At 29.9% G+C, this 25,628-nt stretch overlaps 1 pseudogene; it reads left to right on the plus strand.

The window, feature by feature from the left end:
- The first annotated feature begins 1,233 nt into the window (after window positions 1-1,233).
- On the plus strand, window positions 1,234-2,599 carry LOC148848845 (serine/threonine-protein phosphatase PP1 pseudogene; annotated as a pseudogene).
- The last annotated feature ends 23,029 nt before the right edge of the window (window positions 2,600-25,628 follow it).

Here is a 25,628-nt window from a genome sequence, read left to right on the forward strand (position 1 = left end):
ATCTCTCTCTCTCTCTCTCTCTCTCTCTCTGATGCAAGCTGTCTTGTGTACATTCTGTTCTTTGTTTTGTTCATCTGAGTATATATCTTAATACTCCATTATAAATGAAGTAGGAGTTTCCCTGCTTTATAGCAATATAATCATATACCACTTAAAAAAATGCTTATTCTGAAGAAAGTCATTGGTAAAGAAACTCAAGTTGAAATGAGGGAAGTGTTGGGAGTGTTATATTTAGGAGGGGAGTTTTCTGAACAGTTGGAAGATGGGGAAATAAGAGAGCAAAAATCGGGGGAAGTTTTAGAAACAGAACACTATGTGAGGGTCAATTGAAAAGAATGGGGTGGGAGTTAATTATCAAAGAAAAAAAAAAGAATGGGGTAGGAGTTTAGTTGACACCGGTAACCATATTTGGAGACACATTTTTGATACCTGATGAGGGCGATTCTGATGGCTGGAGTATGGTTTTTGGATAGAGGTCTGAGAGAATCCTTGTTTTTTCTTGTTTGTAATGGTTCTTATATTTGGGTCATAGTTTTCAAAGTGTGCCATACCGCCATTAGTCTATGTAAGTTCTTATTTGATTGGTCATGGTGGGGAGTTTAGGATGCTTGTTGGTTCTCTTGTCTTTTGTGGGTAATTCCTTACAACCTATTTTTGTGTCTTCATTTTGTTTTAATGAATTTTTCTTTACCATAAAAAATGCTTATTCTGTCCAAGATTCCAAGGAACTTATCCCATAGTTTTGGAGATGTATTAGATCAGATGCCTATGAGCAGAAAATCTGAATGTCATGTAATTACGTCTCTTTCACACTTTTCTCTACTACTCTCCCTCATTGAAAGATTGAGTCACTAGGGTCAGAAATATGATGGAGGGAAAGGTTTTAGCTTCAATTGAAATGAGATTTTCTCCTTTTTGTAGCATGGAAAGATCCATGATGAACTTTAGAAGAAAGTAAAGGAGAATAAAGGGAGATGGAAGGGCAAAAGAGAGAAGAAAAGATTGGGAGTAAAGGGCCAATGGAAAGGACTACAAGATTGGTGATGGTCGTTCAAATGGCCTGGGAGATCAGGGAACATAGAGCCAAGAAGACTAACTGGATGTGAGTGCTAACTGAATGTGAGTTCACACTCGCATCCAACTTTCTTTCCCTGATGTTGTTTGCCTTAGCCAAACTATGTGGTGAACATGTTTAGAACAATCAAGTGTTGAACAAGTCGAGATCAATGAAACATGGGGGACCCTCATGGACCAACTCCTGTAATGTTCAGGATCAGTGTCTCATCCACAGACTCCACCAGGTTGGTTTTTTACCCAATAAAGAACTAATAGAGGGCAAATATTCATATCTAAGCATTTATCTTTTTGTTGACTTCATCCTATGTGTCACATCATAGGTGTTAAGATTAATCAGATTTTATAACAGACATTGTCTAACACATGGTAACAGCATATGTTTGCCTTTCCAAAGCCTGTTATCTCAGATACAAAAATGACAACTCCCATTATCTACATGCTTTTATGATTGTTTTGATTGATATTTGAGAAAAATGATTGTGGATTTCGATTGAGTAATGAGTATCTCAGACAAAAGGCAGCTATATTTTGAATTTTATTAAGTACCGGAAGGAGCAAGTTGTTTGTTTTGTTGGGCATCTACCCATGTGTCTACACAGCTGATGCAAATGCATAAAGATAATTTTCATATTTACCAAGTTCTCTAATTCAATTACAACATTTTCTGTTAAACTGCAAATATCTTGTGTGGAGTAAAAGTGTAGCTCCATTCATTTGCTTTAATAATGAAATCTCCATTGCTGAACTACTTGACTCTTTGGCAGGAGATATCCATGGTCAGTATTCTGATCTTCTTCGGTTTTCTGAATATGGTGGACTCCCACCTTCCGCAAATTATCTCTTCCTTGGGGATTATGTGGACCGTGGTAAGCAGAGCATAGAGACCATTTGCCTTCTCCTTGAATACAAAATTAATTACCCGGAGAACTTTTTCCTTCTTCGGGGCAACCATGAGTGTGCTTCCATCAATCGAATATATGGGTTTTATGACGAGTGCAAGAGAAGGTTTAATGTCCGCCTTTGGAAGACATTTACAGATTGCTTCAACTGCCTGCCAGTGGCTGCTCTTATTGATGACAAGATCCTTTGCATGCATGGAGGATTGTCCCCTGACTTGAAGAACTTGGATCAGATACAGAATATTGCTCGCCCTGTTGATGTGTCCGATCAAGGACTTCTCTGTGATTTGCTATGGGTTGATCCTGATAAAGATATACAAGGATGGGGAGAAAATGACAGAGGTGTATCTTATACATTTGGAGCTGACAAGGTCACTGAGAGAGATGGAGAACAGGTTTGTAGAAGTTGCAAAATGGAGGAAAGAGAAAGATTGAAGCAAAAGTTTTCATTCTTGAAGAGGTAAGGATCAGAGGCCAGCAGAGCTTGAAGATTTGGGAGGCAAAGAGAACTACAATATTGCTGGAAGGTCTTGAAGTGATCGAATGGATGCAGAAGTTTGTTTAGAAGCAAGTTCTAAAGGTAAACAAATGAACTTTACGAAGTTCAACCTTGATGGAAGAAAGAGGTATGAGTTGGAATGCAAAAAGAATGCAAAAGGTTATTACATAACTCTGCAGGTGGTCTGCTTCCCAGAAAGTTGAAGGGGTAATGGTTGGAAGGCAGTGGCACAGGTATTGCCAGCAGAGCTTGAAGATTTGGGAGGCAAAGAGAACTACAATATTGCTGGAAGGTCTTGAAGTGATCGAATGGATGCAGAAGTTTGTTTAGAAGCAAGTTCTAAAGGTAAACAAATGAACTTTACGAAGTTCAACCTTGATGGAAGAAAGAGGTATGAGTTGGAATGCAAAAAGAATGCAAAAGGTTATTACATAACTCTGCAGGTGGTCTGCTTCCCAGAAAGTTGAAGGGGTAATGGTTGGAAGGCAGTGGCACAGGTATTGAGTGACTTTATTCAGCGGCTGAAAACAAAACAAGTAGAGGTTGTAGCAAAGGAAAAGAAAGGGGGTATACAAAAGAGAATGGAAGAACCCAGTGACAGAAACTGGTTGATTGCAGAAAAAGGACAAAGAAGTTCTAAACTAGTAGCATCAGTAGAAATGGAGAACTGGGGGAAGAAATTTGTGGTGGAAACCTCAAGTTCACCAAAGGATTGGAGAGGTATTGCGCAGGCGATACTCAGAGAAATAAACCTGCAAAAGCCGATGGTGATTACTCCTTATGCCTCTTGTAAAGCTTTGTTAGATCTGGGTGAAGATGAAGTAGAGATTTCAGCTTTAATTATTCACTCAAAGGCTGGTGCTGCCACGGTCTCAAAATGGTGTCCTCTCTCCAATACCAAAAGTTTTGTGATTGAGGACAATGTAATAGTCAGATTGCTAGGTTTACTTTTCAACCTCTAGGAGTAAGTATTACAGTCAATAATTGTATTCTGTGATGCAAGATTAGATGGTGTGTTTGATTGTGATCTCCATTCAGTTGTAGTGATGTTAGGTGGTATTAAACCCAATGATATTCCAAAGAACATAGAGGTTGTTTCAGATGGTTTAGTTTACCCCGTTTGGCTTGCTACCTCCATTGAAGCCCAGCTATGGAAGGAGGGAAGAAGAGAGGAAGATGAAGAGACAAAACATGCTTGGTTGTGTGGTTTGCAAGGCAGTGTAGTCTCTACAAGAGAAGTTAAGGCAACTAAGGTTCCCAAGAAAAAAAGAGAAAAAAGATGATGATTTAAACACTTGGGGAAAGTCTGCATGGCAAGGTGGGCTGAGGGATGGCAGGTCCTATGTTCAGTTGGTGACAGGGGAATTAAATGGAGATGGGCTTGTTCCAGTTCAAATTTCAAAACAAAATGAACAAAGGTCGGCAAGGTTTCAGTGTTCAAGCCAGTCCTGTGAGCTGGTTCAGTCTGGTCCAATGAACCGAGGCTAGTCAACCAGTCACATGTTGTTTTAAGTAAACACGTGACTGGCAAAGGGATAGAGGGTTGGGCTAAGGCCCATCAGGATCTAATGGGTCTAGGCAAGTGAATGGGCCGACTTTTTTAAATCTAGTGGACCTAGACCTTAAAAAGCCACACACCCTTTTAAGTAGGCACGTGACCAAAGGAGATGGGGAGATGATGGACCAAAACGATGGTCTATAATCGTCTCCCTTGAGCAATTCGCAACCAACGCTTGCAGGAAGTAGGGTTAGCCGCAGTGGTGCGGCAAATCTGAACTAGGAATGTTGCTGATCAAAACTGAGGAAGGGGTAATTTGGCAACTAAGGAATGAATTCAGGCACTTCAAACAGCTTTCTAGAGATATGCTCATCCAAATAAGATGGATTAGAAGATCTGCAAACAGCATGGCAGATGGCCTATCCAAAACTAGTCTTTGGAAGATTTAAATAGCTGGTAAATTCTTGGGATCTCCAAAAAAGGCAAAGTGATATATTGTGTTCTATACTAGAAGTATTCATTTGGCAAGAGAGAAAAGCAAAGTGTTTTTAAAAACAAGAAGATGCAAAGGGATGAAGTACTTAGGAGTATCCTCCAGTATTAGTTGTTCTTCAAAGGAACAACAATGTTTTTTAGTTGAGGAAGTGTTAAATGGAAGAATTGGTGCCAATTTGGGAATGGATCCAAGAGGATTAATTGATTAGGTAAATCTTATTTGGTGCATGTTACTAAGGTTTTTTCGTGGTTAAAAGAGGGACTTGTTGAGACTGGACCCAGCAATAAATATAAGAGTTTTTTCAAGGAAGGTTGGTTCTAGAGCTACAAATCATAAGGTTCTTATTGATATTAACTCCAGTGATCAAATTAACATTCATGACAGATATGAAGTTGGGGAGTTGAAGAAGATTGGAGTCCTTGAGGTGAAAGGGAAGGGGGATGTGGGTAAAAACTTTGATAAGTAATGAAGTTTTGAACTTAGATAATGGGAAAATGAAGAGTCGAGTGGACTTAAGGAAACTAGTGGAGAGGGATATTGAAGTTGGTAAATCTGTAGGCATATTCTTTTTGGGTGGTGAGGCTTTTGCTAGAAGGGCTTTTGAAAGAGTTTGAGAAAAAGATAAGGCGAAGTGAAAGAGCAACACTCAAGAGGAAGGTAGAGAGGCATGGGATGAGGGAGAGGGTCAGGATTTCAGACGTGGAGGACTAAGTGCGATTGATGGGAGGAGTTGTGGAAGTTTGATTTGTTGGTTTTTACAGGAGGTGGATGCTGTTGTTTGAAGTGTTCAAGAGGGTTGGTTGGAGATTTTCTCATCTTGATCAGGGCTAGTGTTGCTTTGTTTAGTTCTTGGAATATGGTTTTAGTTTGGTTTTGTGTGTTGACCCTGGATTTGTGCTGTAATTTTCTTCTTTTTATCTTTTGCTGTTTGCTGTTGTGGGAGTATTGTTTTTGCTTTCGGATGATGTTTTATCACCTTTTAATTGTAATCCCTTGTTTTCTTTTTTAATGAAATTTACTTTTAAAAAAAAATCATTTGTTCTCTAAGCTCCTCATATGGTGTTAAATGAGTTCAAAGACTACTGCTTCAAAGTGTTCTTTCTGCATATAATCTGTTGGGGTAGTTTTGTAGTGCTCTTGTCTACCTTACTTGTGTTTCTTCCATTTTTTTTGAAATGCTTTCTCTTTTGTTTCTTTTTTTTTTTTTTTTGTACAATTAATGTATAGGAGTTCCTGGTATTTGGAGTTTTTAATATCTATTCCTTCTCCTCCTATTCGTGTTTGCTCTTTCGACCCAAGTCCATACTCAACTTCCGCCTTTACTTCCTCAAAATGCAAACCATCTTCAAAACAACATTTATCCTGACACATACATACATGCATTGATAGGCTGAATAAACTGAAAATCCCCTCCAATTTATTGTTGTTTATTAGGTGAATTCCAAGAGGGAATACAATGAGTGAGGGAAATCTTTGTAAATAGGAGACTTTATTCTTGTGAATGACCCAAACTTATCACAATTCGTGAGATTAAGGAAGCTGAATATGACTTTCACCATGACTAGCCCTAACAACCTTCATGTGTACAATGCACTTGATTGAATAATTGATAATCATTCGAGTTAGTTCACATCTGAACTACTAATGCATGAGGTTCAACAATTGAAAAAGAGAAAAAGAAAGGGACAAAGTCCAAATGACTCAGCTGGCATTAACTGAATAGTAAAACTAGCGGTTTATGACATGAGTCAGTCCCAACTAAATTGTTGATTTGTTTATTTTACAATATTATCCATAGATTTCTATTTTTTAATTTACTAAATTATTCAAGTAATTAATAATTTATTTAACTATTTATTATTTCAATCTCTCTCCCTAAACCTAATATTTAGGGTTATTAGTAGGTTAGGTCTTAGCTTGGATTAAAATTATTAACGGGATCAAAAGAACATATTTATGTGCAAATCTGAGTCCGGGTTGAACTTCAGGCCAATATCTTGAGCATGAGCCTGAGCCTGAAGTTCATATAGAGTTCGAATCATGGTGATGAAATTCATTGTTCCTCTCATTTTCTCACCTAATTACTTGTATAGTTATGCTATTAAGTTAAAAAAATATTTATTGAACTTACAAAATTAAATTAGTTTATAAACAATTATTTCTCTCTCTCTCTCTCTCTCTCTCTCTCTCTCTCTCTCTCTCTCCCCTTCCTGAGTTACATATTTAGGGTTGTGAATGGATTGGGTTTAGAACTAGATAGTTTGGATATTTATTTATTTTTTCCAAAATTTAGTAAATTATTATCCATAGGTTTTATTTATTTACGTAACTAAATTGTTCATCTAATTAATGATTTAATTTTTGAACAACGGATTAGTTCTGGTGTCGAATAGGTTGTACATGTCTTGTCCCAATAATAACTGAAAATTTATTTATTTATTTTATTAAATTAAATTATTCATTTATCTGTTTTAATATATTAAATAAATTATTCTCTATAAAGTTTATTTCTTTAATTCAACATGTGACCAATATTTATGGTTGTCAATGGTGCAAGTTTGGTTGTGGATAGCTTGGACTAGTCTTGCACCAATCACAAGTGAATATTTATTTATATTTTTTTGTTAAAGTTAATTATTGATTTATCTATTTTATAAAATTAAGTAAATTATTATCCATAGATTTCTATTTACTTAAATTATTGAATTCTTTAATTAACTAATTAATTAATTATTTTTCTAACAAATTATTTCTCTCTCTCTCTCTCTATCCCAGAGAATATTTTTAGGGTAACTAATATGTTTTGTGAAGTGTGGGATAGGATCTACCTGTCTCGTCCCAATAATAAATGTAATTTTATTTATTTCTTTGACTAAACCAAATTAATCATTAGTTATTTTACAAAATTATCTAAATTGGTATCCATAGGTTCCTATTTATTTAATTTATTAAATTATTCAAGTAATTAATAATCCATACATTCCCCCCCAACCCGAGCAAAATATTTAGGTTTATAAATTGGATAGGTATCGGTTGGGGTTAAACCTTTTCATTGGTTGGGCCACGTCTGGTTTGGGCTTTGCCTTTATATCAACAAAACTTATTAAGGCCCAAGTTTAAGCCTAGGCCAACCATCAAGCCTAAATTTTGATCCTATGCCCGATCATCATATAAAGCTCAGATTTTTTCTTGCCTAATTATTTATATACTTATTTTAAGAAGTTAAAAGATTTTATTGCTTTAATTTACTAGATTATTTAATTATGTCCCTCTCTATCTTACTGCTTGGTGTCAAATATTTAAGGGTTGTCAACAGGTGGGGATTGGTCTATGTAGATTGGATATTTATTTATTTTATTAAATTAAATCATTTAATTATATATTTTACAAAATTAAGAAAGTTATTATCCATAGATTTCTATTTATTTAATTAACTAATTGACTTCATTAATTAATCATTTATTAACAAGTTAAGGAGGTTGGGATTAAACTTGTTCACAAGCAGAGCCAAGTTTGGGTTGGACTTTGTCTTTATTCAATAGAATATATTGAATCCCAACTTTAAGCCCGACCCAACCATTAGACCTATCTCTTGAGTTGAGCCAGCGAGGAAAGCGTTATCGTTTATTACTCTCTTATTTCCTCACCAATTTATTTATATATTTAATTTCGAAAGTTAAAAAAAAAATTATTTATTTAATTTGCTAAACGATTTAATTTTATCAAAAAAATATTTCACTATATCGCTCCCTCCCTGAGTCTAATATTTTGGGTTATCAATGGGCCGGGCTTTGTTTTAGATAGATTGGATATTTATTTATTAATTTAATAAATGAATGGAGTCATTATATATAGATTTTATTTAGTTATTTTATTAAATTAAACTTTTGATTTGTTTATTTTACAAAATTTAGTAAAATATTATCCATAGATTTCTATTTTTTAATTTACAAAATTATTCAAGTAATTAATCATTTATTTAAATATTTTGTTATTTCGATCTCTCCACCTAAGCCTAATATTTAGCGCTATTAGTAGGTTAGGTCTCAGCTTGGATTAAAATTATTAACGAGAACAAAAGAACATATTTATGCGCAAATCTAAGTCCAGGTTGAACTTCGAACCTACATCTTGAGCATGAGCCTAAAGTTCATATAGAGCCTGAATCATGGTGAGGAAATTCCTTGTTCCTCTCATTTTCTCACCTAATTACTTATTTAGGTTGGGCCACGTCTGGTTTGGGCTTTGCCTTTATATCAACAGAACTTATTAAGGCCCGTCTAAGCCTAGACCAACCATCAAGCCTAGATTTTGAGCCTGTGCCCGACCATCATATAAAGCTCGGATTTTTTGTTGCATAATTAGTTATTTACTTATTTTAAATAGTTAAAATATTTTATTGATTTAATTTACTAGATTATTTATTTATGTCCCTCTCTATCTTACTGCTCGGTGTCCAATATTTAAGGGTTGTCAACAGGTGGGAATTGGTCCCCGAAGTTTTGATATTTATTTATTTTATTAAATTAAATTATTCAATTATATATTTTAGAAAATTAAGAAATTTACTATCCATAGATTTCTATTTATTTAATTAACTAGTTATATTTAGGGCTATTAGTAGGTTAGGTCTCAGCTTGGATTAAAATTATTAACGAGATCAATACAACATATTTATGCACAAGTCTGAGTCCAGGTTGAACTTCGGGCCTACATCTTGAGCATGAGCTTAAAGTTCATATAGAGCCCGAATCATGGTGAGGAAATTCTTTGCTCCTTCCATTTTCTCAACCTAATTACTTATTTAGTTATGCTATTAAGTTAAAAACTATTTACTGAACTTAGTAAATCAATTTACTTTATAAACAAATTATTTCTCTCTTTCTCTCTCTCTCTCTCCCTCCCTCCTGAGTTACATATTTAGGGTTGTGAGTGGGTTGGGTTTGGATCTAGATAGTTTGGATATTTATTTATTTTTCCAAAAGTAAGTAAATTGTTATCCATAGGTTTTATTTATTTACATAACTAAATTGTTCATCTAATTATTGATTTATTTATTGAAAAATGGATTAGTTCTGGTGTCGAATAGGTTGTACATGTCTTGCCCCAATAATAACTGAAAATTTATTTATTTATTTTACTAAATTAAATTATTCATTTATTTGTTTTAATATATTAAAAAAATTATTCTCCATAAAGTGTTATTTATCTAATTCAACATGTTACCAATACTTACGGTTGTCAATGGTGCAAGTTTGGTTGGGGATAGCTTGGACTAGTCTTGCACCAATCACAAGTGAATATTTATTTATATTTTTTTGTTAAAGTTAACTATTTATTTATCTATTTTATAAAATTAAGTAAATTATTATCCATAGATTTCTACTTACTTAATTTATTGAATTATTTAATTAACTAATTAATTAATTATATTCCTAGCAAATTATTTCTCTCTCTCTCTCTCTCTCTCTCTCTCTCCTAGAGACTATTTTTAGGGTAACTAATATGTTTTGTGAATATGGGATAGGATGTACCTGTCCCGTGCCAATAATAAATGTAATTTTATTTATTTATTTTACTAAACCAAATTAATCATTAGTTATTTTACAAAATTAACTAAATTGGTATCCATAGGTTCCTATTTATTTAATTTATTTAATTATTCAAGTAATTAATAATCCATACAATGCCCCCCAACCTGAGCAAAATATTTAGGTTTATAAATTGGATAGGTATCGGTTGGGGTTTAACCTTTTCATTGGTTGGGCCACGTCTGGTTTGGGCTTTGCCTTTATATCAACAGAACTTATTAAGGCCCGTCTAAGCCTAGACCAACCATCAAGCCTAGATTTTGAGCCTGTGCCCGACCATCATATAAAGCTCGGATTTTTTTTGCCTAATTATTTATATACTTATTTTAAAAAGTTAAAAGACTTTATTGATTTAATTTACTAGATTATTTATTTATGTCCCTCTCTATCTTTCTGCTCGGTGTCCAATATTTAAGGGTTGTCAACAGGAGGGGATTGGTCCCGGAAGTTTTGATATTTATTTATTTTATTAAATTAAATTATTCAATTATATATTTTACAAAATTAAGAAAGTTATTATCCATAGATTTCTATTTATTTAATTAACTAGTTATATTTAGGGCTATTAGTCGGTTAGGTCTCAGCTTGGATTAAAATTATTAACGAGATCAATACAACACATTTATGCGCAAGTCTGTGTCTAGGTTGAACTTCGGGCCTACATATTGAGCATGAGCCTAAAGTTCATATAGAGCCCAAATCATGGTGAGGAAATTCTTTGTTCCTCCCATTTTCTCAACCTAATTACTTATTTAGTTATGCTATTAAGTTAAAAACTATTTACTGAACATACTAAATTAATTTACTTTATAAACAAATTATTTCTCTCTCTCTCTCCCTCCCTCCTGAGTTACATATTTAGGGTTGTGAGTGGGTTGGGTTTGGATCTAGATAGTTTGGATATTTATTTATTTTTCCAAAAGTAAGTAAATTGTTATCCATAGGTTTTATTTATTTACATAACTAAATTGTTCATCTAATTAATGATTTACTTATTGAAAAATGGATTAGTTCTGGTGTCGAATAAGTTGTACATGTCTTGCCCCAATAATAATTGAAAATTATTTATTTATTTTACTAAATTAAATTATTCATTTATTTGTTTTAATATATTAAAAAAATTATTCTCCATAAAGTTTTATTTATCTAATTTAACATGTTACCAATACTTACGGTTGTCAATGGTGCAAGTTTGGTTGGGGATAGCTTGGACTAGTCTTGCACCAATCACAAGTGAATATTTATTTATATTTTTTTGTTAAACTTAACTATTTATTTATCTATTTTATAAAATTAAGTAAACTATTATCCATAGATTTCTACTTAATTAATTTATTGAATTCTTTAATTAACTAATTAATTAATTATATTCCTAGCAAATTATTTCTCTCTTTCTCTCTCTCTCTCCTAGAGACTATTTTTAGGGTAACTAATATGTTTTGTGAATATGGGATAAGATGTACCTGTCCCGTGCCAATAATAAATGTAATTTTATTTATTTATTTTACTAAACCAAATTTATCATTAGTTATTTTTACAAAATTAACCAAATTGGTATCCATAGGTTCCTATTTATTTAATTTATTTAATTATTCAAGTAATTAATAATCCATACATTCCCCCCCAACCCGAGCAAAATATTTAGGTTTATAAATTGGATAGGTATCGGTTGGGGTTAAACCTTTTCATTGGTTGGGCCATGTCTGGTTTGGGCTTTGCCTTTATATCAACAGAACTTATTAAGGCCCGTCTAAGCCTAGACCAACCATCAAGCCTAGATTTTGAGCCTGTGCCCGACCATCATATAAAGCTCGGATTTTTTGTTGCATAATTATTTATTTACTTATTTTAAATAGTTAAAATATTTTATTGATTTAATTTACTAGATTATTTAATTATGTCCCTCTCTATCTTACTGCTCGGTGTCCAATATTTAAGGGTTGTCAACAGGTGGGGATTGGTCTAGGTAGTTTGGATATTTTTTTATTTTATTAAATTAAATTATTCAATTATATATTTTACAAAATAAAAAAGTTATTGTCCATATATTTTTATTTCTTTAATTAACTAATTGTCTTCATTAATTAATCATTTATTAACAAATTAAGAAGGTTGGTTCACAGGCAGTGCCAAGTTTGGGTTGGACTTTGTCTTTATTCAATAGAATATATTAAAGCCCAACTTTGAGCCCGACCCAACCATTAGACCTATGTCATGAGTTGAGCCGACGAGGAAAGCGCTATTGTTTCTTACTCTCTTATTTCCTCACCAATTTATTTATTTAATTAAATAAATAAGTTAAAACATTTTATTTATTTAATTTACTAAATGATCTAATTTTATCAAAAAATTATTTCATTATATCTCTCCCTCCCCAAGTCTAATATTTTGGGTTATCAATGGGCCGTGCTTGGTTTTAGATAGATTGGATATTTATTTTTTATTTTACTAAATGAATTGATCATTATATAATGATTTTATTATTTAGGTTAATAAATTAGTTAATAATTTATTTTTCTCTTTTTCTGGATCCTTATTTTTTGGGTTATCAACGAGTTCGGTCTAGTGTGGTATAGAATGTACCTATCCCGTCCGAATGATTAATGAAATTTTATTTATTTTACTAAACTAAATTATTGGTTTATATATTTAAATACTTTAGATAAACTATTATGTATAAATTTTTATTTATATGATTCAACCCGACACCCAATAATAAATGAGTATATAGTAAATTTATTAAATTAAATTTTTGATTTGTTTATTTTACAAAATTTAGTAAAATATTATCCATAGATTTCTATTTTTTAATTGACAAAATTATTCAAGTAATTAATCATTTATTTAAATATTTTTTTATTTCGACTTCTCTCCCTAAGCCTAATATTTAGGGCTATTAGTAGGTTAGGTCTCAGCTTGGATTAAAATTATTAACGAGAACAAAAGAACATATTTATGCGCAAGTCTAAGTCCAGGTTGAACTTCGAGCCTACATCGTGAGCATGAGCCTAAGGTACATATAGAGCCTGAATCATGGTGAGGAAATTCCTTGTTCCTCTCATTTTCTCACCTAATTACTTATTTAGTTATCCTATTAAGTTAAAAATTATTTACTGAACTTACTAAATTAATTTACTTTATAAACAAATTATTTCTCTCTCTCTCTCTCTCTCTCTCCCTCCTGAGTTACATTTTTAGGGTTGTGAATGGGTTGGGTTTGGATCTAGATAATTTGGATTTTTATTTATTTTTCCAAAAGTAAGTAATTGTTATCCATAGGTTTTATTTATTTACATAACTAAATTGTTCATCTAATTAATGATTTACTTATTGAAAATGGATTAGTTCTGGTGTTGAATAAGTTGTACATGTCTTGCCCCAATAATAACTGAAAATTTATTTATTTATTTTACTAAATTAAATTATTCATTTATTTGTTTTAATATATTAAAAAAATTATTCTCCATAAAGTTTTATTTATCTAATTCAACATGTTACCAATACTTACGGTTGTCAATGGTGCAAGTTTGGTTGGGGATAGCTTGGACTAGTCTTGCACCAATCACAAGTGAATATTTATTCATATTTTTTTGTTAAAGTTAACTATTTATTTATCTATTTTATAAAATTAAGTAAATTATTATCCATAGATTTCTACTTACTTAATTTATTGAATTCTTTAATTATCTAATTAATTAATTATATTCCTAGCAAATTATTTCTCTCTCTCTCTCTCTCTCTCTCTCTCTCTCTCTCTCCTTGAGACTATTTTTAGGGTAACTAATATGTTTTGTGAATATGGGATAGGATGTACCTGTCCCGTGCCAATAATAAATGTAATTTTATTTATTTATTTTACTAAACCAAATTTATCATTAGTTATTTTACAAAATTAACCAAATTGGTATCCATAGGTTCCTATTTATTTAATTTATTTAATTATTCAAGTAATTAATAATCCATACATTCCCCCCCAACCCGAGCAAAATATTTAGGTTTATAAATTGGATAGGTATCGGTTGGGGTTAAACCTTTTCATTGGTTGGGCCACGTCTGGTTTGGGCTTTGCCTTTATATCAACAGAACTTATTAACGCCCGTCTAAGCCTAGACCAACCATCAAGCCTAGATTTTGAGCCTGTGCCCGACCATCATATAAAGCTCGGATTTTTTGTTGCATAATTATTTATTTACTTATTTTAAATAGTTAAAATATTTTATTGATTTAATTTACTAGATTATTTAATTATGTCCCTCTCTATCTTACTGCTCGGTGTCCAATATTTAAGGGTTGTCAACAGGTGGGGATTGGTCTAGGTAGCTTGGATATTTTTTTATTTTATTAAATTAAGTTATTCAATTATATATTTTACAAGATAAAAAAGTTTTTATCCATATATTTTTATTTCTTTAATTAACTAATTGTCTTCATTAATTAATCATTTATTAACAAATTAAGAAGGTTGGTTCACAGGCAGTGCCAAGTTTGGGTTGGACTTTGTCTTTATTCAATAGAATATATTAAAGCCCAACTTTGAGCCCGACCCAACCATTAGACCTATCTCATGAGTTGAGCCGACGAGGAAAGCGCTATTGTTTCTTACTCTCTTATTTCCTCACCAATTTATTTATTTATTTAATTTAGTAAGTTAAAAAATTTTATTTATTTAATTTACTAAATGACTTAATTTTATCAAAAAATTATTTCATTATATCTCTCCCTCCCCAAGTCTAATATTTTGGGTTATCAATGGGCCGTGCTTGGTTTTAGATAGATTGGATATTTATTTTTTATTTTACTAAATGAATTGATCATTATATAATGATTTTATTATTTAGGTTAATAAATTAGTTAATAACTTATTTTTCTCTTTCTCTGGATCCTTATTTTTTGGGTTATCAACGAGTTCGGTCTAGTGTGGTATAGAATGTACCTATCCCGTCCGAATGATTAATGAAATTTTATTTATTTTACTAAACTAAATTATTCGTTTATATATTTAAATACTTTAGATAAACTATTATGTATAAATTTTTATTTATTTGATTCAACCCAACACCCAATAATAAATGAGTATATAGTAAATTTATTAAATTAAATTTTTGATTTGTTTATTTTACAAAATTTAGTAAAATATTATCCATAGATTTCTATATTTTAATTTACAAAATTATTCAAGTAACTAATCATTTATTTAAATATTTTGTTATTTCGATCTCTCTCCCTAAGCCTAATATTTAGGGCTATTAGTAGGTTAGGTCTCAGCTTGGATTAAAATTATTAACGAGAACAAAAGAACATATTTATGCGCAAGTCTAAGTCCAGGTTGAACTTCGAGCCTACATCGTGAGCATGAGCTTAAAGTTCATATAGAGCCTGAATCGTGGTGAGGAAATTCCTTGTTCCTCTCATTTTCTCACCTAATTACTTATTTAGTTATGCTATTAAGTTAAAAATTATTTACTGAACTTACTAAATTAATTTACTTTATAAACAAATTATTTCTCTCTCTCTCTCTCTCTCTCTCTCCCTCCTGAGTTACATATTTAGGGTTGTGAATGGGTTGGGTTTGGATCTAGATAGTTTGGATATTTATTTATTTTACCAAAAGTAAGTAAATTATTATCCATAGGTTTTATTTATTTACATAACTAAATTGTTCATCTAATTAATGATTTACTTTTTGAACAATGTATTAGTTCTGGTGTCGAATAGGTTGTACATGTCTTGCCCCAATAATAACTGAAATTTTATTTATTTATTTTACTAAATTAAATTATTCATTTATTTGTTTTAATATATTAAAAAATTTCTTCTCTATAAAGTTTTATTTATTTAATTCAACATGTTACCAATACTTACGGTTGTCAATGGTGCAAGTTTGGTTGGGGATAGCTTGGACTAGTCTTGCACCAATCACAAGTGAATATTTATTTATGCTTTTTTGTTAAAGTTAACTATTGATTTATCTATTTTATAAAATTAAGTAAATTATTATCCATAGATTTCTATTTACTTAATTTACTGAATTCTTTAATTAACTAATTAATTAATTATTTTCCTAACAAATTATTTCTCTCTCTCTCTCTCTCTCCTAGAGACTATTTTAAGGTTAACTAATATGTTTTGTGAATATGGGATAGGATGTACCTGTCCCGTGCCAATACTAAATGTAATTTTATTTATTTATTTTACTAAACCAAATTAATCATTAGTTATTTTACAAAATTAACTAAATTGGTATCCATAGTTTCCTATTTATTTAATTTATTAAATTATTCAAGTAGTTAATAATCCATACATTCCCCCCCAACCCGAGCAAAATATTTAGGTTTATAAATTGGATAGGTATCGGTTGGGGTTAAACCTTTTCATTGGTTGGGCCACGTCTGGTTTGGGCTTTGCCTTTATATCAACAGAACTTATTAAGGCCCGTCTAAGCCTAGACCAACCATCAAGCCTAGATTTTTAGCATGTGCTCGACCATCATATAAAGCTCGGATTTTTTGTTGCATAATTATTTATTTACTTATTTTAAATAGTTAAAATATTTTATTGATTTAATTTACTAGATTATTTAATTATGTCCCTCTCTATCTTACTGCTCGGTGTCCAATATTTAAGGGTTGTCAACAGGTGGGGATTGGTCTAGGTAGCTTGGATATTTTTTTATTTTATTAAATTGAATTATTCAATTATATATTTTACAAAATAAAAAAGTTCTTATCCATAGATTTTTATTTATTTAATTAACTAATTGTCTTCATTAATTAATCATTTATTAACAAATTAAGAAGGTTGGTTCACAGGCAGTGCCAAGTTTGGGTTGGACTTTGTCTTTATTCAATAGAATATATTGAAGCCCAACTTTGAGCCCGACCCAACCATTAGACCTATCTCTTGAGTTGAGCCGACGAGGAAAGCGTTATTGTTTCTTACTCTCTTATTTCCTCACCAATTTATTTATTTATTTAATTTAATAAGTTAAAAAATTTATTTATTTAATTTACTAAATGATTTAATTTTATCAAAAAATTATTTCATTATATCTCTCCCTTCCCAAGTCTAATATTTTGGGTTATCAATGGGCCGGGCTTGGTTTTAGATAGATTGGATATTTATTTTTTATTTTACTAAATGAATTGATCATTATATAATGATTTTATTATTTAGGTTAATAAATTAGATAAAAACTTATTTTTCTCTTTCTCTGGATCCTTATTTTTTGGTTTATCAACGAGTTCGGTCTAGTCTGGTACAGAATGTACCTATCCCGTCCGAATGATTAATGAAATTTTATTTATTTTACTAAACTAAATTATTCGTTTATATATTTAAATACTTTAGATAAACTAATATGTATAAATTTTTATTTATTTGATTCAACCCGACACCCAATAATAAATGAGTATATAGTAATTTTATTAAATTAAAATTTTGATTTGTTTATTTTACAAAATTTAGTAAAATATTATCCATAGATTTCTATTTTTTAATTTACAAAATTATTCAAGTAATTAATCATTTATTTAAATATTTTGCTATTTCGATCTCTCTCCCTAAGCCTAATATTTAGGGCTATTAGTAGGTTAGGTCTCAGCTTGGATTAAAATTATTAACGAGAACAAAAGAACATATTTATGCGCAAGTCTAAGTCCAGGTTGAACTTCGAGCCTACATCGTGAGCATGAGCTTAAAGTTCATATAGAGCCTGAATCGTGGTGAGGAAATTCCTTGTTCCTCTCATTTTCTCACCTAATTACTTATTTAGTTATGCTATTAAGTTAAAAATTATTTACTGAACTTACTAAATTAATTTACTTTATAAACAAATTATTTCTCTCTCTCTCTCTCTCTCTCTCTCTCTCTCTCTCTCTCTCTCTCTCTCTCCCTCCTGAGTTACATATTTAGGGTTGTGAATGGGTTGGGTTTGGATCTAGATAGTTTGGATATTTATTTATTTTACCAAAAGTAAGTAAATTATTATCCATAGGTTTTATTTATTTACATAACTAAATTGTTCATCTAATTAATGATTTACTTTTTGAACAATGTATTAGTTCTGGTGTCGAATAGGTTGTACATGTCTTGCCCCAATAATAACTGAAATTTTATTTATTTATTTTACTAAATTAAATTATTCATTTATTTGTTTTAATATATTAAAAAATTTCTTCTCTATAAAGTTTTATTTATTTAATTCAACATGTTACCAATACTTACGGTTGTCAATGGTGCAAGTTTGGTTGGGGATAGCTTGGACTAGTCTTGCACCAATCACAAGTGAATATTTATTTATGCTTTTTTGTTAAAGTTAACTATTGATTTATCTATTTTATAAAATTAAGTAAATTATTATCCATAGATTTCTATTTACTTAATTTACTGAATTCTTTAATTAACTAATTAATTAATTATTTTCCTAACAAATTATTTCTCTCTCTCTCTCTCCCTCCTAGAGACTATTTTAAGGTTAACTAATATGTTTTGTGAATATGGGATAGGATGTACCTGTCCCGTGCCAATACTAAATGTAATTTTATTTATTTATTTTACTAAACCAAATTAATCATTAGTTATTTTACAAAATTAACTAAATTGGTATCCATAGTTTCCTATTTATTTAATTTATTAAATTATTCAAGTAGTTAATAATCCATACATTCCCCCCCAACCCGAGCAAAATATTTAGGTTTATAAATTGGATAGGTATCGGTTGGGGTTAAACCTTTTCATTGGTTGGGCCACGTCTGGTTTGGGCTTTGCCTTTATATCAACAGAACTTATTAAGGCCCGTCTAAGCCTAGACGAACCATCAAGCCTAGATTTTTAGCATGTGCTCGACCATCATATAAAGCTCGGATTTTTTGTTGCATAATTATTTATTTACTTATTTTAAATAGTTAAAATATTTTATTGATTTAATTTACTAGATTATTTAATTATGTCCCTCTCTATCTTACTGCTCGGTGTCCAATATTTAAGGGTTGTCAACAGGTGGGGATTGGTCTAGGTAGCTTGGATATTTTTTTATTTTATTAAATTGAATTATTCAATTATATATTTTACAAAATAAAAAAGTTCTTATCCATAGATTTTTATTTATTTAATTAACTAATTGTCTTCATTAATTAATCATTTATTAACAAATTAAGAAGGTTGGTTCACAGGCAGTGCCAAGTTTGGGTTGGACTTTGTCTTTATTCAATAGAATATATTGAAGCCCAACTTTGAGCCCGACCCAACCATTAGACCTATCTCTTGAGTTGAGCCGACGAGGAAAGCGTTATTGTTTCTTACTCTCTTATTTCCTCACCAATTTATTTATTTATTTAATTTAGTAAGTTAAAAAAATTTATTTATTTAATTTACTAAATGATTTAATTTTATCAAAAAATTATTTCATTATATCTCTCCCTTCCCAAGTCTAATATTTTGGGTTATCAATGGGCCGGGCTAGGTTTTAGATAGATTGGATATTTATTTTTTATTTTACTAAATGAATTGATCATTATATAATGATTTTATTATTTAGGTTAATAAATTAGATAAAAACTTATTTTTCTCTTTCTCTGGATCCTTATTTTTTGGGTTATCAACGAGTTCGGTCTAGTCTGGTACAGAATGTACCTATCCCGTCCGAATGATTAATGAAATTTTATTTATTTTACTAAACTAAATTATTCGTTTATATATTTAAATACTTTAGATAAACTAATATGTATAAATTTTTATTTATTTGATTCAACCCGACACCCAATAATAAATGAGTATATAGTAATTTTATTAAATTAAATTTTTGATTTGTTTATTTTACAAAATTTAGTAAAATATTATCCATAGATTTCTATTTTTTAATTTACAAAATTATTCAAGTAATTAATCATTTATTTAAATATTTTGTTATTTCGATCTCTCTCCCTAAGCCTAATATTTAGGGCTATTAGTAGGTTAGGTCTCAGCTTGGATTAAAATTATTAACGAGAACAAAAGAACATATTTATGCGCAAGTCTAAGTCCAGGTTGAACTTCGAGCCTACATCGTGAGCATGAGCTTAAAGTTCATATAGAGCCTGAATCGTGGTGAGGAAATTCCTTGTTCCTCTCATTTTCTCACCTAATTACTTATTTAGTTATGCTATTAAGTTAAAAATTATTTACTGAACTTACTAAATTAATTTACTTTATAAACAAATTATCTCTCTCTCTCTCTCTCTCTCTCTCTCCCTCCTGAGTTACATATTTAGGGTTGTGAATGGGTTGGGTTTGGATCTAGATAGTTTGGATATTTATTTATTTTACCAAAAGTAAGTAAATTATTATCCATAGGTTTTATTTATTTACATAACTAAATTGTTCATCTAATTAATGATTTACTTTTTGAACAATGTATTTTAATATATTAAAAAATTTCTTCTCTATAAAGTTTTATTTATTTAATTCAACATGTTACCAATACTTACAGTTGTCAATGGTGCAAGTTTGGTTGGGGATAGCTTGGACTAGTCTTGCACCAATCACAAGTGAATATTTATTTATGCTTTTTTGTTAAAGTTAACTATTGATTTATCTATTTTATAAAATTAAGTAAATTATTATCCATAGATTTCTATTTACTTAATTTACTGAATTCTTTAATTAACTAATTAATTAATTATTTTCCTAACAAATTATTTCTCTCTCTCTCTCTCCCTCCTAGAGACTATTTTAAGGTTAACTAATATGTTTTGTGAATATGGGATAGGATGTACCTGTCCCGTGCCAATACTAAATGTAATTTTATTTATTTATTTTACTAAACCAAATTAATCATTAGTTATTTTACAAAATTAACTAAATTGGTATCCATAGTTTCCTATTTATTTAATTTATTAAATTATTCAAGTAGTTAATAATCCATACATTCCCCCCCAACCCGAGCAAAATATTTAGGTTTATAAATTGGATAGGTATCGGTTGGGGTTAAACCTTTTCATTGGTTGGGCCACGTCTGGTTTGGGCTTTGCCTTTATATCAACAGAACTTATTAAGGCCCGTCTAAGCCTAGACGAACCATCAAGCCTAGATTTTTAGCATGTGCTCGACCATCATATAAAGCTCGGATTTTTTGTTGCATAATTATTTATTTACTTATTTTAAATAGTTAAAATATTTTATTGACTTTATTTACTAGATTATTTAATTATGTCCCTCTCTATCTTACTGCTCGGTGTCCAATATTTAAGGGTTGTCAACAGGTGGGGATTGGTCTAGGTAGCTTGGATATTTTTTTATTTTATTAAATTGAATTATTCAATTATATATTTTACAAAATAAAAAAGTTCTTATCCATAGATTTTTATTTATTTAATTAACTAATTGTCTTCATTAATTAATCATTTATTAACAAATTAAGAAGGTTGGTTCACAGGCAGTGCCAAGTTTGGGTTGGACTTTGTCTTTATTCAATAGAATATATTGAAGCCCAACTTTGAGCCCGACCCAACCATTAGACCTATCTCTTGAGTTGAGCCGACGAGGAAAGCGTTATTGTTTCTTACTCTCTTATTTCCTCACCAATTTATTTATTTATTTAATTTAATAAGTTAAAAAAATTTATTTATTTAATTTACTAAATGATTTAATTTTATCAAAAAATTATTTCATTATATCTCTCCCTTCCCAAGTCTAATATTTTGGGTTATCAATGGGCCGGGCTAGGTTTTAGATAGATTGGATATTTATTTTTTATTTTACTAAATGAATTGATCATTATATAATGATTTTATTATTTAGGTTAATAAATTAGATAAAAACTTATTTTTCTCTTTCTCTGGATCCTTATTTTTTGGTTTATCAACGAGTTCGGTCTAGTCTGGTACAGAATGTACCTATCCCGTCCGAATGATTAATGAAATTTTATTTATTTTACTAAACTAAATTATTCGTTTATATATTTAAATACTTTAGATAAACTAATATGTATAAATTTTTATTTATTTGATTCAACCCGACACCCAATAATAAATGAGTATATAGTAATTTTATTAAATTAAAATTTTGATTTGTTTATTTTACAAAATTTAGTAAAATATTATCCATAGATTTCTATTTTTTAATTTACAAAATTATTCAAGTAATTAATCATTTATTTAAATATTTTGCTATTTCGATCTCTCTCCCTAAGCCTAATATTTAGGGCTATTAGTAGGTTAGGTCTCAGCTTGGATTAAAATTATTAACGAGAACAAAAGAACATATTTATGCGCAAGTCTAAGTCCAGGTTGAACTTCGAGCCTACATCGTGAGCATGAGCTTAAAGTTCATATAGAGCCTGAATCGTGGTGAGGAAATTCCTTGTTCCTCTCATTTTCTCACCTAATTACTTATTTAGTTATGCTATTAAGTTAAAAATTATTTACTGAACTTACTAAATTAATTTACTTTATAAACAAATTATTTCTCTCTCTCTCTCTCTCTCTCTCTCTCTCTCTCTCTCCCTCCTGAGTTACATATTTAGGGTTGTGAATGGGTTGGGTTTGGATCTAGATAGTTTGGATATTTATTTATTTTACCAAAAGTAAGTAAATTATTATCCATAGGTTTTATTTATTTACATAACTAAATTGTTCATCTAATTAATGATTTACTTTTTGAACAATGTATTAGTTCTGGTGTCGAATAGGTTGTACATGTCTTGCCCCAATAATAACTGAAATTTTATTTATTTATTTTACTAAATTAAATTATTCATTTATTTGTTTTAATATATTAAAAAATTTCTTCTCTATAAAGTTTTATTTATTTAATTCAACATGTTACCAATACTTACGGTTGTCAATGGTGCAAGTTTGGTTGGGGATAGCTTGGACTAGTCTTGCACCAATCACAAGTGAATATTTATTTATGCTTTTTTGTTAAAGTTAACTATTGATTTATCTATTTTATAAAATTAAGTAAATTATTATCCATAGATTTCTATTTACTTAATTTACTGAATTCTTTAATTAACTAATTAATTAATTATTTTCCTAACAAATTATTTCTCTCTCTCTCTCTCCCTCCTAGAGACTATTTTAAGGTTAACTAATATGTTTTGTGAATATGGGATAGGATGTACCTGTCCCGTGCCAATACTAAATGTAATTTTATTTATTTATTTTACTAAACCAAATTAATCATTAGTTATTTTACAAAATTAACTAAATTGGTATCCATAGTTTCCTATTTATTTAATTTATTAAATTATTCAAGTAGTTAATAATCCATACATTCCCCCCCAACCCGAGCAAAATATTTAGGTTTATAAATTGGATAGGTATCGGTTGGGGTTAAACCTTTTCATTGGTTGGGCCACGTCTGGTTTGGGCTTTGCCTTTATATCAACAGAACTTATTAAGGCCCGTCTAAGCCTAGACGAACCAGCAAGCCTAGATTTTTAGCATGTGCTCGACCATCATATAAAGCTCGGATTTTTTGTTGCATAATTATTTATTTACTTATTTTAAATAGTTAAAATATTTTATTGACTTTATTTACTAGATTATTTAATTATGTCCCTCTCTATCTTACTGCTCGGTGTCCAATATTTAAGGGTTGTCAACAGGTGGGGATTGGTCTAGGTAGCTTGGATATTTTTTTATTTTATTAAATTGAATTATTCAATTATATATTTTACAAAATAAAAAAGTTCTTATCCATAGATTTTTATTTATTTAATTAACTAATTGTCTTCATTAATTAATCATTTATTAACAAATTAAGAAGGTTGGTTCACAGGCAGTGCCAAGTTTGGGTTGGACTTTGTCTTTATTCAATAGAATATATTGAAGCCCAACTTTGAGCCCGACCCAACCATTAGACCTATCTCTTGAGTTGAGCCGACGAGGAAAGCGTTATTGTTTCTTACTCTCTTATTTCCTCACCAATTTATTTATTTATTTAATTTAATAAGTTAAAAAAATTTATTTATTTAATTTACTAAATGATTTAATTTTATCAAAAAATTATTTCATTATATCTCTCCCTTCCCAAGTCTAATATTTTGGGTTATCAATGGGCCGGGCTAGGTTTTAGATAGATTGGATATTTATTTTTTATTTTACTAAATGAATTGATCATTATATAATGATTTTATTATTTAGGTTAATAAATTAGATAAAAACTTATTTTTCTCTTTCTCTGGATCCTTATTTTTTGGTTTATCAACGAGTTCGGTCTAGTCTGGTACAGAATGTACCTATCCCGTCCGAATGATTAATGAAATTTTATTTATTTTACTAAACTAAATTATTCGTTTATATATTTAAATACTTTAGATAAACTAATATGTATAAATTTTTATTTATTTGATTCAACCCGACACCCAATAATAAATGAGTATATAGTAATTTTATTAAATTAAAATTTTGATTTGTTTATTTTACAAAATTTAGTAAAATATTATCCATAGATTTCTATTTTTTAATTTACAAAATTATTCAAGTAATTAATCATTTATTTAAATATTTTGCTATTTCGATCTCTCTCCCTAAGCCTAATATTTAGGGCTATTAGTAGGTTAGGTCTCAGCTTGGATTAAAATTATTAACGAGAACAAAAGAACATATTTATGCGCAAGTCTAAGTCCAGGTTGAACTTCGAGCCTACATCGTGAGCATGAGCTTAAAGTTCATATAGAGCCTGAATCGTGGTGAGGAAATTCCTTGTTCCTCTCATTTTATCACCTAATTACTTATTTAGTTATGCTATTAAGTTAAAAATTATTTACTGAACTTACTAAATTAATTTACTTTATAAACAAATTATTTCTCTTCTCTCTCTCTCTCTCTCTCTCTCTCTCTCCCTCCTGAGTTACATATTTAGGGTTGTGAATGGGTTGGGTTTGGATCTAGATAGTTTGGATATTTATTTATTTTACCAAAAGTAAGTAAATTATTATCCATAGGTTTTATTTATTTACATAACTAAATTGTTCATCTAATTAATGATTTACTTTTTGAACAATGTATTAGTTCTGGTGTCGAATAGGTTGTACATGTCTTGCCCCAATAATAACTGAAATTTTATTTATTTATTTTACTAAATTAAATTATTCATTTATTTGTTTTAATATATTAAAAAATTTCTTCTCTATAAAGTTTTATTTATTTAATTCAACATGTTACCAATACTTACAGTTGTCAATGGTGCAAGTTTGGTTGGGGATAGCTTGGACTAGTCTTGCACCAATCACAAGTGAATATTTATTTATGCTTTTTTGTTAAAGTTAACTATTGATTTATCTATTTTATAAAATTAAGTAAATTATTATCCATAGATTTCTATTTACTTAATTTACTGAATTCTTTAATTAACTAATTAATTAATTATTTTCCTAACAAATTATTTCTCTCTCTCTCTCTCCCTCCTAGAGACTATTTTAAGGTTAACTAATATGTTTTGTGAATATGGGATAGGATGTACCTGTCCCGTGCCAATACTAAATGTAATTTTATTTATTTATTTTACTAAACCAAATTAATCATTAGTTATTTTACAAAATTAACTAAATTGGTATCCATAGTTTCCTATTTATTTAATTTATTAA

The sequence above is a fragment of the Nelumbo lutea genome, chromosome 6 (genome assembly GCF_056320005.1).
Source record: "Nelumbo lutea isolate HS-2025 chromosome 6, American lotus-T2T, whole genome shotgun sequence".
In the NCBI taxonomy this organism is placed as follows: Eukaryota; Viridiplantae; Streptophyta; class Magnoliopsida; order Proteales; family Nelumbonaceae; genus Nelumbo; species Nelumbo lutea.